The 19949-nt window shown below is 46.5% G+C and overlaps 1 protein-coding gene across 5 annotated transcripts in view; it reads left to right on the top strand.

The window, feature by feature from the left end:
- The window catches only part of PXYLP1 (2-phosphoxylose phosphatase 1), a 68515-nt gene that overhangs the window by 12802 nt on the left and 35764 nt on the right, over positions 1-19949 (top strand). For 2 of the 5 annotated variants that reach the window (XM_089911068.1, XM_022582626.2), the window contains one exon: positions 231-296. The exons of 2 other annotated variants lie outside the window; for them this stretch is intronic. The gene's annotated coding sequence lies outside the window, so the exon portion shown is untranslated. Of the gene's footprint in view, positions 1-230; positions 297-1897; positions 19711-19949 lie in introns of those variants that run through there. One more of the 5 variants, XM_022582628.2, reaches the window with a different exon arrangement.

The following is a 19949-nucleotide window of genomic DNA, read 5'->3' as shown; positions in this document are numbered from 1 at the left end:
ACCCAAAGGGAGGGGGGTCGTTGGAACCTTCAATCTATAGCCAGTTAGAAGCACAGGTGACAACCTGGATTTGCGGTTGGCATCTGAAGTGGTAAGGGGACAGTCTTGTGGGATTAAGCCCATAACTTGCGAGATCGGAGGCTATTTCCAGGTAGACGGTGTCAGAGTTGAGTTTCTCGACTGAAAAAAATGCATAACCTAAAATTTGAGAATTATGTTTTATTTGGCAGACGAAGCTGAGGACTTAAGTCCAGGACACAGCATCTCGGATGCTCTGAGAGACTGCTTCTGCAGAGGTAAGGGAGGAGCCGGGATATGTAGGAAGTTTTGCCACAAAGATCATGCAGTCAGAACATCAAAAGATTACTGTTAATTAAAGAAAACCAGACATCTCAAGTTAAAGAATTTAGCGCTTTTCTACGTATGGGAAGATGCAAAGGTCAGGGCTCATTGAAATCATTCCTTTGATACGCACCTCAGCTCTCTAGGGCCAGTATCTTGTGCTCTCTCATCCTAGTCTCCTCAGGGTGCACCTTGGGGGGTGGGGTGAACAACCAGCTGGTGTTGGAGAAATGCTTGGTGCTGTGGGGAAGAAAACCCCACACACACTGGAATTAGAGGAAGAATCATTAATACCCTAAGTGCTTTCCAGGAAATATCTAATCCCTTCCACAAACCCAGGAATGGGGAATTTTACATTCCCCTAGGATGTAAGCTCCACGCGGGTAGGAGTTTGGACTGATTTGGTCACTACTCATCCCCAGTTTCTATGACTGTACTTGGCATATAGCAGATGCTCAGTAGCTGTTTGTTGGATAAATAATTGAATCACCATTTACAGGTGAGGCATCTGCAGCTCAGAGAGGTAAGGCAACTTGCCTGAGGTGCCCCAGCCTGGATCTCAATCCCAGGGGAGGTATCATGAGCTGCGGCTTGGGGTTCCCAGCCCTGTTGCCCTTGGAATACGGATTACTTCTAGGATAGCGCTGCCCAAGTGCAGCACAACCGTGACAAAACCTTGAGCTGAGTGGCCCAGAAGGTGGTCTGTCTTCCTGCTGCCAGTGCCTTGTAGCTCGAGGGTAGGGTGAATATGCAGGAGTGTACCCATCGGCAGATGGATGCGTTCGGGAACCTCCCGTGGCTCCCTTCTCCTACGGGAACCTAGCCTGGTCCCAACCGTTCTCCACCTGTTCACCGGTGAGCCGCTGCGGAAAGCCTGTCATCAGTCGACAGTTCAGGGAGGACTTGGCTGCCCCGCCGCCGGCTCTGTACCACCGCCCACAACCTTCGCCCTCCTCCAAATGCCTGCTCACATCAAGAGCGCCCGCTGATGTCCTCCTTGCCCTTTTAGTTTTAACACAGTTTCTGCCGCTTCCCTGAGGCCTTCTCTGGCCATTCTAGCACAAGCCACCGCCATCCCCCTGCAGCCCCAGTCTGTTTGTACAGTGCATTTCCTAATGGTGTTCCCAGAACCCTGAATTCTGCAGTGTGATGGGGCTTCTGCTGAGTGGGGCATGAGGCCCCTCCTAGCATACTCTGCCTTTATCTTTCTAACACATCAAGTTCCATGTTGCATTGTGTTTTCAAAGGGGGTACTCTTTCAAAACCACTGGTCTCTTTATAATTTATCCTGTACCCACCTTGGGACTTCTTGCTTAACTGCACAGTAAATAAATTTTACAGCTTGCTTTCTTTTCTGATTTTAAAAGTAAGACATGTCTACTTAAGAAAATTTGGAAAATGCAGAAAATTACCAAGGAGGAAAGAAATCTTCTAAGATCCCACCACCTGCTTAAAGAAATGTAAGCCAGTCTTCTGTCTTGACATTTGTTTTAATTAATCAATTTATTTATTTTGGCTGCATCAGGTCTTAGTTGCAGGATGTGGGATCTTTCATTGGGGCGCGGGCTCTTCATTGTGGTGCGCCGGCTTCTCTCTAGTTGTGACCTGTGGGTTTTCTCTCTCTAGTTGTGGCACACGGGCTCCAGAGCGTGTGGGCTCTGTAGTTTGTGGCATGCGGGTTCTCTCATTGAGGCACGTGAGCTCAGTAGTTGCAGCGCACGGGCTTAGTTGCCCCGCGGCGTGTGGGATCTTAGTTCCCCAACCAGGGATCAAACCCGGATCCCCTGCAATGGAAGGTGGATTCTTTACCACTGGACCACCAGGGAAATCCCCAGATTTGTTTGTTTTAAAGAAAATTAAGATTACTTGTAATCCCAGCTATAAGCACTCGTAACATTAAGGGCATTTTTTTCCTCTTTCCATTTTTTTTTAATTGTTACTTGTGTTATGTTTTTAAAATAGTAATAGGTTCAAAGTTCTGAAGAGGAAACAATAAAAAGTCCCACTCCCGCCCCTGTTTCAAATCACTCAGTCCAGTTTGGTAACATATCTTCTTTGTAACATAATTGAGTTCAAACATAATTGTATTAGAGCTTGCTTTTTTCATTTAGCAGTATAACATTTTCTTCTATCATTACTAATCTTATAAAATTTGTACACAACATGTCGTAAAAAGAAAGCATTAAATATGTAAGTAGATATCGAAAAGTACACAATAGAGGTTAAAAGTCCACCCCTGTTAATTTAGGGGGCTGTCTCCTTCCAGACCTTTCTCTAGAAGTTTACATGTTGTCTTAAAATTTCCGTATGTCTGTTGAGATATGCAAATGTACATTGTACCTACATAAGATGCTCCTGTATCTGTTATGCTGCTGCCAGCACCGGCTCATCTGTCTTTCTCTGGGCAGTGTCTCCTGGAGGTTTGTCCACCTCCACACATAAATCTACCTCTTCCTTTTAAGGCTGAATCATGTTCCATTGTATGGACAAACTAATTTTCCAGCCATTTCTGTACACGTGAACATTTCAGTTGTTTTCAGATTTTTGTAGTTATTCCTGTTGCTGCTTTGTACACGCGAGTGAGCAATTTTGGGAACTAGATACCCAGAATACGAATTCTTAGGGCAAAGGGCATGTGTGTTTATTGTTTTAATAAGACCACTGGTTCTCTACAGATTCCATTCCAGTTAACCCTCTCACCAACAGTATGTGAAAGAACTCATCCCTTTCGAGACTAGCATTCACTGGAGATGAACAATCTTTTATTTTTTTGCCTATCCGAAGGGTGAGAAATGCCATGTCATTTTTTTTTTTTTAATATTATTTATTTATTTATTTTTGGCTGTGTTGGGTCTTCGTTTCTGTGCGAGGGCTTTTCTCTAGTTGCAGCGAGCGGGGGCCACTCTTCATCGCGGCGCACGGGCCTCTTACTATCGTGGCCTCTCTTGTTGCGGAGCACAGGCTCTGGACGCGCGGGCTCAGCGGCCATGGCTCACAGGCCTAGCCGCTCCGCGGCATGTGGGATCTTCCCAGACCAGGGCTCAAACCTGTGTCCCCTGTATCGGCAGGCGGATTCTCAACCGCTGCGCCACCAGGGAAGCCCGCCATGTCATTTTAAAGTTTGTATATCTTTCCATCCTAGTTTTCCAAGCATATACATATATATTAGCATCATGCAGTACATGGTTCTGTGTGCTTTTTTTCTTTTTCACATTAAGTCACATTAAAATTTTCATATTTTCTTTTCCCAGTCATTGCATTGTCCTCAAAAGCTCAGTTGTTCAGGGGTGGTGTCTTAACTGAACTATTGCAGATCACCTGGAGTTTATTTCTGTCCTCGAGCTCCAAAGACCCTGGGAATGACAAGGAAGAGAAAAGAAACCCTCTGTAGAGAATTGACACAGGGTCTGACCAGCAAATTGGAGCCAAATTGAAATCTGAATTCGATGTTTGCTCAGGGGCTCACCCTGTAGGCATTTGGCAGGGAGGTGCCTAAAGAATCACCATGAGCTCTTGTTTCACGTGGGTATTGAATACCAGGTGTCCAGTGGTAAGAAGCCTCACCGGTTTCATATGTTCCATTATAAAAAGCGCCCAGCTTTGTTTGTTGTTACAGAGCATTTAGCATCCGTGAAAATATCCAGGAGGCAGTGTAGTGTAATGGGAATAGCATTGAACTGGCGAGGCAGAGAGCTGGTTCCAGATTCCAGCTCTTCCCCTGACTGCTGTGTAGACCTGGAGAAGACACTCAACCTCTTGGGTCTCCCGGGATCTGTGTGGTGAGGATGACCAGGGTGTGAGTAGATTTGGAAAGCCTGGTGGCGGATAGGCTAGTAGTTAGAGGCCAATTCTAGCTCAGTATTAATGAAAATTCTAAGAATTCGCAGGTTCTAATAATGGGATTGGCTGTTGTGGTATCATAAAAAACTTAATAGTTGGCCTTCGTCCCAGGTTCCTGGCACACAGCTCCTAAAACCCTTGGAATCTGGAGTGCCAGGAGTGTCTCTATGCTAATGAGATGACAGGTTGTGGTGGGGAGGCTACATAGCTTCAGGCTGAGGGCCTGTGTCTAAAAGACCAAGAAATGACTAAAGGGTTGTAATGATCAGCCCCACCCCAGATTTCCCGGTAGGGGAGAGAAGAGAGCTGGAGGTTGAATTCAGTCATTCAGGGGCCAGTGATTTAATCACTCTTGCCTACGTGAAGCCTCGATAGAAGACTCTAAACAGCGGGGTTCAGAGAGCTTCCAGGTTGACAAACAGAAAGGTGCGGGGAGGGTGGCAAGCCTGGAGGGAGCGTGGAGGTCCTGTGCCCTTGCCCCATACCTTGCCCTTTGCAGTTCTTCTCTTTGGCCGCTCCTGAGTTGTATCCTCCATAATAAATCTATAGTAAGTAACAGAGTTACTTATTCTGTTTCCAGATTTGTGAGCTGTCCTAACAAATGATCAGACCTGAAGTAGGGGGTTGTAGGAACCCCCCTGGCTTTGCAGCCGTAGCAGGACAGAAGCGGGAAGCCTGGGGACCACGACTTGTGATTGGCCTCTGAAGTGGGGCAGTCTTTGGGACTGAGCCCTTCAACCTGTGGAGTCTGAAGCTAACTCTGGGCGGTCAGTGTCAGAAGCGAATTGAATTGTGGGACACCCAGAGCTGGTGTCCGGAGAACTGGAAAATTGGTTGGTGTGAGAAAAAAGCCCCACGCGTTTGGTGTCGCAACTATTGTGAGTAAAAACAGCTGAGCTGAATATCGTCCTTCTCCAGAAATGTTCTGACGTGCCGTCAGCCGGCTCTGTGCCAGGCTTTGTCCAGTGCTGGAGACACACTTGTGAACAGACAGACCCCGTCCCTGCTGTCGGGTGGCTTACGGTCAATCGCAGGTGACAGCGGGCCAGCCAGGGATTTCAACGTGCTTGGTTATGTAATGACAGTGCTGAGAAGTGTCATGAAGGAGAAGCACAGGGTGACTTGACCATATCAGACAGTATGCTGATCTAGATAGGGGAGTTCAAGGGCAGCTGCCCTGAGAAAGTGATCCAAGGGCCGATTGGGAGTCAGCAAAGTAGGAAAGAGGGAGGGACAGGAGAGGCAGCGTGCCGGCCGGAGGAAGGCAGGGAGGATAGATTGCTGGTGGCTGGAGTGAGCTTCTTCTCTGTTCATTCATTCGTTCATGAATCTGACAAATATTGACTGAGGGCCTGCTCTGGGCTAGGCATCGTTCCTAGCACTGGGGATACAAGAGCAGGGAACAAGGCTAAAGTTCCTAGCCTCATGCCGCTCACTGTTGCTGCAAAGCAAATCATCCTCAAACTGGATGCTTAAAACAACCACCCTTTTACTCTCATTCTCATGGTTTGGAGGTGAACCAGGCCCAGACAGTGATTCTCACTCAGATCTCTCACACAGTCATTCAGGCAATGGCTGGTCTGGAATCATCTGAACGTTCCCCCACTCACATGTCTGCTGTTAGGCATCCCCACCCCTGGGTGCCCTCTCATGTGGTCTCTCCTGCGTCGTGGCCTCAGAGCTCTGAAGCAAGTGACCCAGGAGAGAGAGAGCTAGAGGGAATCTGCATAGACTTTTCTGACCTGGTGTTGGAGCTCACACAGCATCATTTCTATGCCTTTCTACTCCTCAAGGCAGTCCAACGCCTGTTGCCAAGACCTAGAACCTCCTCCTGGTGGGAGATGTAACAGAGAATTTGTGGACGTGCATTAAAACCACCACGCTCTCATGCTCTGCTCTCCCGAGCATTTCAGCCTTGGCTTCAAGCTTACCTACCTGCCATGGCTCATTCACCAGAGTCTTCCCGAAAGAAGGCAGCCTAATGGCCCCTGGGGGTTCCACCTCCCTCCTCTGCCCAAGCAGCTTCAGAAAGGTACAGTTTTCTCCACCTCAGGTTCTTTCCTGTGAGGGGTTGTGCCCCTTGTGGGACTAGCACCCCAGGCATCTGCCCAGCTGCCCCACCTCCTAATGGGTTGTCAGAGGACAGGCATGGACACAGGTCCCAAGTCTCCAAGGAGCAGGGCTCTTCTGTGGGGCTGAGAGATGGCCAGGATGGCTGGAGGGCTCTCGTGTATGGGCTTGAGGTGAGGCTGGGCCTGCAGGCCACGGGCAGGGTTTGGTCATCATCCCAAGAGCATTATGGGAAACCACTAAAGCGCCAGAGTTCTAATGACCACCTGCTGGGAAAATGAGAGAAGACTGTCCTTCTGGGGACAACAGGATTTTGGTTGAACATGGTTTTAAATGAATCTGTTAGAATGGTTCCTTTTTCTTACAAAGGAAGATATCAGGTATGTTCCTAACTTGAGAAAAAGAAACAGATCTCCATCCTGATTGGATCAGTCATAACAAGGCTAGTGATATGGCAGTCTGCGGTTAGTTATCACAAGGTTGGTGGGCAAAGCCAGTCTTCCATAACCAACAGTTCACAGCACTGTTACTGAACACGATCCACAGCAAACGTTCCCACCATCGTGATGTCCTGTAATACACACAATAGTGCCCAACGAATAACGCCACAGATTTTGGAAGATGACTATTAAGGCTCTAAATATTACAAGGATAGCTCTTCGCCCTGTTTAGTAGACATACTTAGAAAATCAATTTAGAAACTCAATTTTATGGTGAGAATACAGAATAGGTATTTGCTCATGTAGCCTGAGTTTGTGGAAACTGGTGAGTAAACAGGGTTCGTGACTGTCCCCGTGCTCGGCATTCTCAAAAGCTCTTGCATCGACAGCTTCTTCCTTCATGTTTCTCATTAAGCATCGCTGACTTTTCTTTTTAGAACCCCTAGTAAAGTACAAGTAAGTATGACTCACTTTGGAAAACTTGAAAGGACCTGCCATCCACTGAGTGAGGTGGCTGTCTTTGTTCCGAGGTCTCTCCCTCTCTCAGCTCCAAGTTAGGGTTCAAGGCAAACATCATATCGCAGATCACAGAGTGATTTAAAGATGTAAACAGTCAGAACTCTCCAGAAAATGTTGCCTGATAATAAGCTTAGGGGGTTAGCCCTAATCTGTACATTTAAATATTCCTAGAAAATGCTTGCTTCAAAGCAAAAAAAAAAAAAAAATTTATTGGTATATTTTCCGGTGGGTAGCAGACCCATGAGCAGAAAGGAATTAACCGTTACTGACTTACTGTGACTCAGGTGTTTCGTGAATATTTTGCTTAATCTTTATCAAAAGCCTATGTGTATGGGAGTTCCCTGGTGGCACAGTGGATAAGACTACAAACTCCCAATGCGGGGGGCCTGGGTTCGATCCCTGGTCAGGGAACTAGGTCCCACTTGCGTGCTGCAACTAAGAGTTCGCATGCCACAAGTAAGGAGCCCGCATGTCGCAACTAAGACCCGGCAACTAAGACCAAATAAATAAATAAATAAATATTTTTTTAAAAAGCCTATGTATATGGACAAGTAACTGTTAGGATTAGTGTTAAGCTGCTATAACAAATAAACCCCTAAATTTCTGTGGCTTAACACAATAGATTATTTTTCCCTTACAAAAATGGTCCAGTTTGGTTCCAGGACAATGGTATCAAGGATGGTGGTGTGTGAAAGTGGTGGGAGCTCTGTTGCACACAGATTTGGGGCCCCAAGCTTGTGGAAGCTCTGCTTCTGTAGCATGTGACTTTCAAGTTTGCCTTTTTCTCTTTTCTTTTGGTTATTTTATTTTATTATTTTTTAACACTGTACATTCATATTTACTCAACATCAATTTATATCCTATCTTCTTTTTTCCTCCAGTTTTACTGATATAATTGACATACAACATTGTGTTAGTTTAAGGTGTACAACATAATGGTTTGATACATGTGTATATTGCTAAATAATCACCACAGTAAGTCTAGTTAATATCCATCACCTCACAGAGTTATAAAAAAATTTTTTCTTGTGATGGAAACTCTGAAGATCTACTCTCTTAGAAACTTTCAGATATACAGTAGAGTATTGTTAGCCGTAGTCACCATGCTGTACATAACATCCCAATAACTTATTTATCTTATAGCTGGAAGTTTGTACCTTTTTACCACCTTCACCCATTTCGTCTAATGCCCACCCTCCACCTCTGGCAACCACCAATCTGTTCTCTGTTTCTGTGAGTTCAGTTTTTTGTTTTTTTTTAAGATTTCACATATAAGTGAGATCATACCATATTTGTCTTTTTCTGTCTGACTTATTTCACTAAGCTTAATGCCCCCAAGATCCATGCATGTTGTCACAAATGGTAGAATTTCCTTCTTTTTCATGGCTGAATAACATCCCATTGTGTATGTGTGTGTGTATATATAAAGAACCTAAGTGTCCATCAACAGATGAATGGATAAAGAAAATGTAATATATGTATATAGATGTAGATATAGATATATATCTTGATTATTATAAGTAATGCCGCAGTGAACATGAGATGCAGATATCTCTTTGAGGTAGTGATTTTGTTTCCTTCGAACATACACCCAGAAGTGGAATTACTGGATCATATAGTTATAGTAGTTCTATTTTTAATTTTTTGCAGATCCTCCATGCTATTTTCTATGGTGGCTGCACCAATTTACATTCCTACCAGTAGTGCATATGGGTTCCCTTTTCTCCACACCCTTGCCAACGCTTGTCATCTCTTGTCTTTTTGATAATAGCCATTCTAATAGGTGTGAGGTGATGTCTCATTATGGTTTTGATTTGCATTTCCCTGATTATTGGTGGTATTGAACATCTTTTCAGGTACCTGTATGTCTTCTTTGGAAAAATGTCTATTCAGTTCCTCTCCCTTTTTTAAATCAGATTTTTTTTTTTTGCAGCTGAGTTCTTTATATATAGTTTAGATATTAATCCCTTATTTGATATGTGATTTGCAAATATTTTAGCTCATCACATAGGTTGCCTTTTCATTTTGTTGATGATTTCCTTTGCTGTACAGAAGATTTTTAGTTTGATATAGTCCCACTTGTTTATTTTTGCTTTTGTTACCTTTGCTTATGGTGTCCATAGGAGCCAAAGGAGTTTACCCTCTATGTTTTCTTCTGGGAGTTTTATGGTTTCAGGTCTTATGTTCAAGTCTGACCCATTTTGAGTCAATTTTTGTGTATGGTATGAGACAGGGATTCAGTTTCATTCTTTCACATGTGGCTGTACAGTTTTCCAATACCATTTATCGAAGAGGCTATCCTTTACCCGTTGTATATTCTTGGCTCCTTTGTTGTAAATTAATTAATCATATATGCATGGGTTTATTTCTGGGCTCTCTGTTCTATTGATTTATGTATCTTTTTATGCCAGTAGTATACTGTTTTGATTACTATAGTTTTATAATACAGCTTGAAATCAGGAAGTGTGATGCCTCCAGCTTTGTTCTTTCTCAAGACTGCTTTGGCTAATTGGGGTCTTTTGTGGTTCCTTACAAATTTTAGGGTTGTTTTTCTATTTCTGTGAAAAATGCCATTGGAATTTGGATAGAATGTGTAGATTGCTTTGGTTAGGATGGACATTTTAAGTTCTTCTAATCCATGAACATGGAATATCTTTCCATTTATTTTCCCTTCCGTTTCTTTCATCAATGTCTTATAGTTTTCAGTGTACAGATCTTTCACCTCCTTAGCTAAATTTATTCCTGGTATTTTATTCTTTTTGATGTAATTGTAAATGGGATTATTTTCCTAATTTCTTTTTCTGGTAGTTCATTTTTAGTGTATAGAAAGGCAACTGATTTTTGCATATTGATTTTGTAGCCTGTAACTTTACTGAAATTGTCTATTAGTTCCAAGTTTTTGGGTGGAGTCTTTAGGGTTTTTTGTATATAATGTTACATCATCTGCAAATAGAGACAGTTTTACTTCTTCCATTCTGATTTGGATGCCTTTTAATTCTTTTTCTTGCCTAATTGCTCTGGCTAGGACTTCTAGTACTGTGTCGAATAAAAGTGGCGAGAATGGACATCCTCATCTTGTTTCTGATCTTAGAGGAAAAGTTTTTAGCTTTTCACCATTATATATATGAGTATCATTGACCTTGAGGCTTGTGTTTCATTACAACTTTAAGCTGAATCAATCTAAATGGAGCTTATTACAGTGTTATTCCCTACTTTATGGGAAGGGAGCTGGGACTAAATAACAGTTCAGATTCCTTCCAAGATAAGTGTCTGTGATTCTATGTGACCGTGTTCTTAGCTCTGTTTTTGCTCTACCTGTCTCTTTATACATGCAAAGAAACCAAAAAAAGGAAACAAAAAAAAAAACCAGTTTTGAGAGTTTCTCAAAACATCTGAATCAGAGAATCCTTGGATCTCAGCACATGGATGCTCCTACAGGTCACCCATGCCAGCCCCTCCACAGCACCTCCAGCAGGTAACTGCCCATTTGACCACCTCCTTGGGCAGGAGGGCTCATTCTGTATTGACACTGATGCTGCCAGCCTCCCACTGACTCACCCAGCAGTTTTCTGAAAGTTTTTTTAGAGGCATGGAGTTCCTGCCCACCAGCACTGGCAGTGATGTTGACACACAGAGGACCTGGGGCCCCACGCCTCGTCATGACCGAGTCACGGGATGGGCCAGCAGTGAGCACAGGTTTTGTCAAAGCTTTGTAGGTGAGTGTGCTCCCAGCCAGAAAAAGGCCTCCCTGGGAGAAAAGCCTTGATCCGTTGCATGGATGAGCGCTCCATTCATGTATCCACCCAGAGCAAAATTCTATTTCCACATAGTACTGTTAACATAGAACAAATGCAGCTTTCAGAAAGCATAAGTGGCCTTGGCAACCTGCACTTTGAGGCGTGCCTGGTTCACTTTGGACAGCTGAGATTCTCAGGACAGTGTGAGCTTTTTCTTCTTTTTTCCTTTAAAATTTTGACTTCATCACTGAAATCTTCAGTTGTACATCACTTATAGTTCCAGTTTTACAGCCCTGCCTATTTAATCCTTTTGTGCTTTCCTTGACATTTTAAGAAACTTTTAATTGACACAGTTTGCTTGCAAAATAAAAAGAATCAGCTGTATTTTTTTAAGTGGCTTTGTGGTGAGTAAGGCATGCCAACTGCGTGTTCTCCCTTTTTTGTTGAGGTACTTATCGTTGCTCTTGACATTCTAAAATAAGAATGCCAGTTTCAGATGTGACGCTTCTAAAACTTAAGAAAGAGCAAAGCAGCCAAGTTGGCTGGCACCCAGACTTCTCGCCAAATGTCAGGAAAAAAATCACTGAAGAGTACATCAAAGTGAAAATCCTGGCTTGCTGAATTATTTATTTCAGTCTCTTCTGGTCCTGAGAAACGATCAGTAGCCCTGACAAGTTTATCCGTTGTCGAGCTGGAAAAAACCTCAAAGAGAAGAGTGGTGGGCATGTGTAGCTCACAAATGCAGGGCAAAAAAAACCACTTCATTATTTCAGGGATTTAAAAATACTAAGTCTGCAGATTTATCTGCCTCGAAATCCTTTTTGGAAAGAAACGATAGTTAAATACTTCATGCTGCATATTTCAGCACGTGTGAAATATGGAAAAAAAGTCTTGTCAGTAGAATATGTAGTCAGTAGTCTGAGGGATGCTGCTCTGCTGGTTGTACCCAAGCAAACTGATGCTCGTTAAACATATAATTATAACGACATGTGCTTTGATTGCTAGATCTGAAAAGGGCTGGTACTGTCATCAGATGGCTGGGTTTGAGAATAATTTTTTAGAGTCATTGTGTGTGTGTGTGTGTGTGTGTGTTGTCAAATCTTCTCCAGCTGTGGGTTGTTACAGGCATCCCCTCCCTCCCTCAGTCCTAACAGAACTCTGATTCTGTTCACCATCTCCCTCCCTGCATGGGCCTCCGCCAGGAGGTGAATCCTGATTGGTTTCACCCAGCCTTGGCGGTCCATTCGTGGTGCTGGTGATCAGTTTGGGGCATGGGCATGTGACACAGTTCTGGCTGTTAGACGTTTGGGGAAGTCCGCTGGAGGGTTTCTGGGAAAGGCATCCTGGCGTCCAGTAGAAGTGTGCAGGATCATCCCTTCTGCCTCTGCATATTGCCAGGGGTGATGCCTGGAGAGTGGTCACCATCTGTGATCCTTGGGTGGAGCCATCCTAGGGACACGACAAACACAGAGGATGGCAGAGAGCCCGGAGATGGAAAGATCCCGACTTCCTGATAATGCCTTTGAGTTGCTGAATTAAGCAACCCTGCTGCAGCAGTTCCTAGCACTGTGACTCATGTGAGGATGTTGATGGGTCCCTTTGCGTTAGCAGGGTTTTCTATTACCTGCAGCCAAGCCATCTTCATAGATATATGAATTGTTTGAGATAAAACAAAAAATATAACTCAAAAAGAACAAAGGGGGGCTTCCCTGGTGGCACAGTGGTTGAGAGTCCGCCTGCCGATGCAGGGGACACGGGTTCGTGCCCCGGTCCGGGAAGATCCCACATGCCGCGGAGCGGCTGGGCCCGTGAGCCATGGCCGCTGAGCCTGCGCATCCGGAGCCTGTGCTCTGCAACGGGAGAGGCCACAACAGTGAGAGGCCCGCGTACTGCAAAAAAGAAAAAAAAAGAACAGAGGTTACCCCAGCCATGTCTCATTTATATCACGTCTAAGAGTGATGTTCAGCCTGGTCAGTGATGAGCCTAATGCAGTTAATCAGGAGTGTGTGTGTGCTTATTCATCACACCCCCCAGAGGGAGCCCGCATGGAGAGGACCCATGTTCTTTAGAGCTAGTGGTGAGTTCTAGTTAGGGGATTGCTCTGGCTGCTTTAACAGAAATGACAATGACTTTTTTTTTCTTTTTAATTTTTATTTTATATTGGAGTATAGTTGATTTACAATGTTGTGTTTGTCTTGGGTGTACAGCAGCCTGGTTCAGTTATACATGTCCATGTATCCATCCTTTTTCACATTCTTTTCCCATATAGGTTATCACAGAAATAACAATGACTTTAAAAGACGGTGAGATTGATTTTTCTCTCCCAAAACAGTTTGAGCTGGTAGGCAGTTACGGAGATGGATGACCCATGGGGTCATCCAGGGTTCTTCTCTGTCATCTACAAGGATGTTGTCTCCATGGGCATCGAGAAAGCTGGCTCACCACCATGCCAGGGTGGGGGGTGGGGGGAAGGAGGAAGGGCAGAGTCGGGTAGTGTAGGCAGCCTCCTTTTGACCCAGCATTGCACATATTACCTCCAGTCACAACTCATTGACCAGAACCTGGTCACATGATGACAGCTAATTGCAAGGGAGTCTGGGAAATAGCTCTCTCTAGCTGGGTGGCCACGTGTCCAGCTAAAACCTAGAGGATTCTGCTAGTAAGAAGGCGAGAATAGACACTGGGCGACAGTTAGGAGTGTCTGCCACATATGTGCCCTCTACGGTGAATAGGAAGAAAGTGACCAAGGCAGAGTGCTGGCGGCCACTCTCTGGTTGTGAGGCAGGGGTGCGTGCCAGGAGGGCCAGGCTCCCTGAGCAGCCTGGAGCCTTGTGCTGGTCGTGACCTGCCCTTGGCCTGTCTTCCGGTCAAACAGGGGACTTGAACCAGGTGGTGTTTAAAACCTCTTCAAACTGACTTGGTCTGTTTGCCGCAGTGCAGGCATTTATCTCTAGAGTGGGCACGGAGACAGGCGGCAGCAGGGTGAGGACCCCACGTGTGGGTGGTGGGTATTAAAGCCATAAGAGAAGTCACTGCTGACATTTACTGAGAGCTTATTAGGAGCCCGGAACTGGGCTGTGTCCCTTACAAGGATTAACCCCATGAGCCTTACACACCCTATGAGATGGATTGTTCCCATTTCATAGATGGGGCAGCTGTGGCTCAGGAAGTGTTAGAGCAGGGCTCTAGACCTGGCCAACTGACCCCGGAGCCCACATACTTAACTCCACATCATGGGAAGGAGGACTGGGGCCTGCAGTGGGATTTGTGGGGTGTGGCCAGGTCATAGTGAGCCCGGAAAGCAGGGCCAGAGAGCGCTGGGCCTGATGCTGCCCTTATCCAGGGCCAGCTTCGGGCGTGATCCGCAGCGTTGATTGCTCCCCGCCCCCGACTGGTGACCCCGTAGCCAAGGAGGTGGGTGTTGCCACTCCGTGTCACATCTGGGCATGACGCTGTCTTGGGTTACACCACCCCTCCCCAGCCCAAGGTAGAAGACAGGCTGTCCTTCAGGAGGAGAGCAATGTGGGTGAGAGAGGCATCCGGGAGGGTTGGTGTGAGGCACAGCGCAGAATGTTCCAGGGGCGGCACGTTGCGTGGCTCTCAAGCATCCTTTAAAGTGTCACCCCTGCTGAGAGGGGCAGGGAGGCCTCAGGGCCTGCTCCTGTCCTGTATTCCCAGCAGAGGCTGGGAAGTGGGTATCAGTGGGTGAGCAGTCCAGTCCCTTGGTGGTGGGATTCCTTGGGGTCCATTGATAGGTTGGCCTAGGTGGGGGGAGTGAGGCCCTTGTAGCCACCTGCCTGTCGGCGCCGGGTCACAGGCAAGCTCCCCGTGGAGGAGCAGACCCAGGTGAGGTGAGGGCTCCCTGGCCCAGCCCTGGTGGGGCCTCTGGGCAGCCGGCTGTCCCCGGGTGCGGCAGACTCACTGCAGGTGCAGCTGTGGGGTGGTGCCCGGACTAATCCGCCTCCCCGCTCTGGCTCCTCTCACACACAGAGATGCAAACCCTCCTAGAGTCAGGACAGTCTTCCTTAGTGCAGTTTCTTTGGTTCGTTCCTAAAACGCACGTTTTCCTAAAATGCAGTTGTGAACCCGTCAGCTCCAATCTGCTCTTGAAGATTGAGCTCAGCTCGGGCCCGGCTTTCTCCACAGGAAACAGTACCACCCGCTCTGGGCCTAGGTGGGTCCCCTCCCCTCCCCCGCTCTGCTCCCCCATCATGGTACTGGTTTCACAGGCCAGATGTTCTATTTACTCATTCCACTGACCAGACTGTGAGCTTCCTTTTTTTTTTTTTTTTAACACTTAAATTTTTTTAACCTCAAACATACACAAAAGCACGGAGGATCATATGATGTGCCCTCAGGATTCATCACCCAGCTTCAGCAATTGTCAGCAGTTTGCCAATCTTGTTTCAGTAATTCCTCCTTGACTTTCCCCCGCCGCTCCCCCTTCCAGAATATTTTAAAGCAATTCCTAGATCTCATATCCTTTCTCTCATAAGTACATTTCAGCTGTGAGCTTCAAGATGGCAGAACTGTGTCCTGTATCCTGTGTCCTCAGCACTTTCGATGGTGCTCAACACATATTGGCTTTGGGGAAATACGTTGTTTTGAATCAACGGATTGACTGGATGAGTGAATCGGTTTCGGCCTTTAGAACCCAGCCTGCAGGTTAGCTGGAATTTGAATAACTGGAATGTGAATGACTGCTGGGAGCTCACAGCCCCCTTGGTGCTGTCCAGGAGGTCTGGAATCTATCAGGCTCTCACTCATCAGACTTTAAGGTTGGTTTATTCTTAGCCAAGCGTCTTTGATTTTGCAATTAGACTCCACTTTGAGGGGACCTTGGAGAGGGAGGATCACGAAGATGTAGCTTTTACCTTTGCTTGGTTCATATTTAGTTCACAATTATAGACTTGAGGGCTTTTCTGGTCATTATAATGCTGGATTTACTTAGGCCAAAATGATTAAGACCGAAAAAAAATATACCAAAGTACAGAATACATCTAAAGCATTTTCTTTCATACCGTCTTTCTATTCCTGGTAATGGTATTTTAACTACACATATGAGATAATTGAATGCATATTTTTCTTTCAAATGGTCATGGTCACGTTTCAAACCCCGAATTCTGTACACTTTGAAGGGGACTCTGAGACCGGAGTCACCAGACGTGGCATTTCCAGCTTTTACAAGGTGAAAATCAGGCCAGGGCTTGGGCTTTGGCAGTCTCTGGTGGTAGAATGGTAGCTTGTAAAAATGCCTTTGATATATTCCTTTTTCCTCTTAATTCGGAAATGGTATTTCCCATAATACAATAATGGGAACTGCCTATTTACTGGTGCTTTTTTTTCAAAATTACATTCTAAAATATTTTCTTTCACTATTCAAATCTGTTGTAAAGTTGAATTAAGTTAACTGAGTTTTCTGTTTGCTTATTTGTTTTCTTTCTCGCTGCTTCATCAGGGATTCAGAGTAATAATTCTATTTCTGGATTTCAGATATTTTCACCATGTGGGTTTAGCAGTGGGAACTAAGGCTGGGCCCAGTAGACATTTGATGATTGGCAACTGTTAATGTGTTCAGCCTGCAACATGAAACAGTGGTTTCCACGGAAGTATTTACAGGGATTGGATTTGCTCATGATGTCATATTGAGTCAAGAGCATCTTGCATGGAAGGTGATGGGGACTTGAGAGATGTTTGACGGTTAGGAGAGGTGGGAGCTGTACTGAAGTAGGTCGCCATCCCGCAGCATCTCACCCTGCCGGTGTGGCAGTGACTCTTCCTGTGGACTTTGCTTTCCTGGCTGTGAGCAGGCTGTGGGGTTTCTGCTGTGGGCCCGGTCCTGGCTGTCTCTTGGCATGACTTGGACAAGTTCAATGGGTTATCTGCAGGAGCTGCAGTAGATCCCAGGGGTGTGCGTGCTCCGAACTCCTGTGGAGGGAAAATGCAGGAATATGACCGGAAGGAGACCCAAGGAATGCTTGATGTCTTGAGTGGCTGAGAGCCTCCTCACTAGGGATGGGAAAGGAGAAAGGGTCTCTGGAGGATGGGGCTGGAGCTTGGGCCAGAGAGACAGAGAGAGCCCGTTGGCTGGTAATCCTGTCTTCTTAGGATGGGGCCCAACGGAAGCTGAGACAGATGTTCCAGGCTGGAAAACCTGTGGCAGGGCGGGACACCACAGCTGAGTCAGCCCCAAGGAAGGCCGGCATGGTGGGGCGGGCCAGGAACGGGCTGCAAACGTGGCCGGCCGCCCGCCCTGACGGATGGGGCTGGGCTCGTGAATAAGGCAGTGACCCGTGGCCAGGGTTTGGAAGGGGAGCCACAGCATGGGGCAGAACAGCAGCTCCGGGAATGGTTGACTCTTTGTGTTTAGTTGGTGGGCAGAGGTCTGTGTGACTCCTCCAGAGCTGGGGGCCACACACAGCACATCCCTACTGTGTGCCAGGTGCTCTGCGTGTTATGATATTTATTCCTGCTCTTTATTTTATTTTTTTTTTTAATAAATTTGTTTATTTATTTTTGGCTGCATTGGGTCTTCGTTGCTGCACGTGGGCTTTCTCTAGTTGCGGCGAGTGGGAGCTACTCTGCGTTGCGGTGCGCGGGCTTCTCATTGCGGTGGCTTCTCTTGTTGTGGAGCACGGGCTCTAGGCGCACGGGCTTCAGTAGTTGTGGCTCACAGGCTCAGTAGTTGTGGCTCGCGGGCTCTAGAGCGCAGGCTCGGTAGTTGTGGCGCACGGGCTTAGTTGCTCTGCGTCATGTGGGATCTTCCCAGACCGGGGCTCAAACCCGTGTCTCCTGCGTTGGCAGATGGATTCTCAACCACTGCGCCACCAGGGAAGTCCTACTCCTGCTCTTTTACGCTCTTATCCCTAATCTTATTTAAAGATCAGGATCCTGAAACTCGGCAAAGTGTAAGTTGTCAGGAGGACACAGAAGAAAATAGCGGCAGAGCAGGGAATTGACACAGATATGCTGGTCTCTGAAGCCTCATGTTTTCCACTATATCAGGGCTCCCCGGATCTCTTCCACTGAAGAAGTGAAGAAACACCCCAGGGCGGAGCCATGCACCGGGTTCTCACATTGGGGTCCTAGCTCCAGCTGCAAATGCAAACTTCAAAGCCATGTAATTATATCGTTATTCTTTAGCCGTTTAAAAAAAAAAAAGAACAGAGCGTGACCTTCCTTTCCAAGTATTCTAGGAAAATTAGCTCCAGGAGAAGGCATGTATGTGTTTATCCCAGGTTCGGTGTTAATGTGCTGCCCCCTTCCCCCTCCCCCTGGCCCCTAGGCTTTGTGCCACCAGGCTGGTCCTAGCACAGTGGCAGTAATGAGATTCTGACCATTATTTGCCATTTGCAGTCTGCCAAGGGAGAGTCAGAAGATAGGGGCACCAGAAACCCAGAACATATCAAGGGGAAACGGTGCGTGTCCTTTGATGGAGGCCTGTGTCATCAAATGAAAAGCCACAGATAACGTGGAGACGTCAGTAGCCCAAAAACTAAAAGCACTACGGCAGTCATATGATCCCAGCCATCTGGTTAACCCAACATATCCTCGGTATTTTAAATCTGGAACTAAATATAGCTCCTTTCCCCAAAAGCCCTCAGCATATTGAAGAATGTAGATGAGATGAAGCTTTTGTATGTGGTGCCTGCAAAAAAAAGATGAGGATATAGGGATCTAGACCCTGGCTTAGAATTTCCTGGTAAAAACCCAAGGTATTTTCTCTTTATTGGATCAGTTAGCTTTTGCTTTACAGGTCTCAAGCTCCCCAAACTTAGTGGCTTAAAACCTTTACATATTTGCTGTGATCTGGGGGTTGGCTGTGCAGTTCTTTTAGTCTGGGCTGACTCTCCCGATCTGCATCTACAGGTGGTAAGGCTGGGCTGGATGGTCTCGGATGGCCTTGCTCACATGTGTGGTGATTGGCAGGCTGGTGGTCTGAAGAGAGCCTCAGCCAGGACTGCTTGCCTTGGCCCCATGTGGTCTCTCATCGTCCAACAGCTCGCCTGGGCGTCTTCACACGGTGGTCTTGGTGTTCTAAAAGCAGCCAAGGAGGACAAGCCCTAATGCATAAGTACTTTTCATGCCTCTGTTTGCAGCTCATTTGCTGTCGTCCCATTGGCCAAAGCATATACCTTGTCCAAGCTTAGAGTCGGTTTGGGAGGCATCTACACAAGGCCGTGGACACAGAAAGGCATGAACAGACTGGGGGCCGTCACCGCAACAAATCAAACCTGTCTATAAGCCTGAGATTTAACTTAGCAAAAGCAGTTATTTCCACCTGATGCCCACCTGAAGACGACTCTGAACCAGGCTGTGACTCACCCTCATGTAAAGAGGCAGTTCTAGTGGCCTCATCTGTCAGTAAGTGTGGTGGAAAATCTCTCGAGAGCCTGGAGGCAGGAAGTGCTTAAAGGTCAGACCCAGCCCAGCACCAGAAGAAAGTTCTCACCACCCACACCCAAATGCAGGGCAACCAAGAGGCAAGTCTGGTTCCCGAGCTGCTAAAGCAAGAGACACCACCAGGCTCAGAAATCAGTGGTGGGTGGCTTCCCCCGGGCAGCAAGGCTGCATCCCAGGCCCACAGTGAGAGGCTGAAGATGGCATCTGAACCAGAGCGACAGAGGGACGGGTGGGGATGAGAACAGGTGACCATTTTAGCGCTCACATAGCTGGAGGAACCAGCAAACAGGTTAAGAAACTCTTCCTCTTTCCCAGGAGGAGGGAGGAAGCAGCAGAGTGAACTGACAGAAGATGAGCAGGTAACGAAGCCATTTTCGTTACCATTTACTTTCTTTTTTTAAAAATTTATTTATTTTATTTATTTATTTTTGGCTGCATTGGGTCTTTCTTGCTGTGCGTGGGCTTTCTCTAGTTGTGGCGAGCGGGGGCTACTCTTCGTTGCGGTGCGCAGGCTTCTCATTGCAGTGGCTTCTCTTGTTCCAGAGCACAGGCTCTAGGCACACGGGCTTCAGTAGTTGCGGCTCACAGGCTCTAGAGC

This window comes from Delphinapterus leucas, chromosome 4 (assembly GCF_059928025.1).
Source record: "Delphinapterus leucas isolate spDelLeu-1000000601 "Yukka" chromosome 4, BTC_Dleu_Yukka2, whole genome shotgun sequence".
Lineage (NCBI taxonomy): Eukaryota > Metazoa > Chordata > Mammalia > Artiodactyla > Monodontidae > Delphinapterus > Delphinapterus leucas.
The sequence above is the reverse complement of the archived record's forward strand: the minus strand, read 5'-3'. Positions and strand labels throughout refer to the sequence as shown.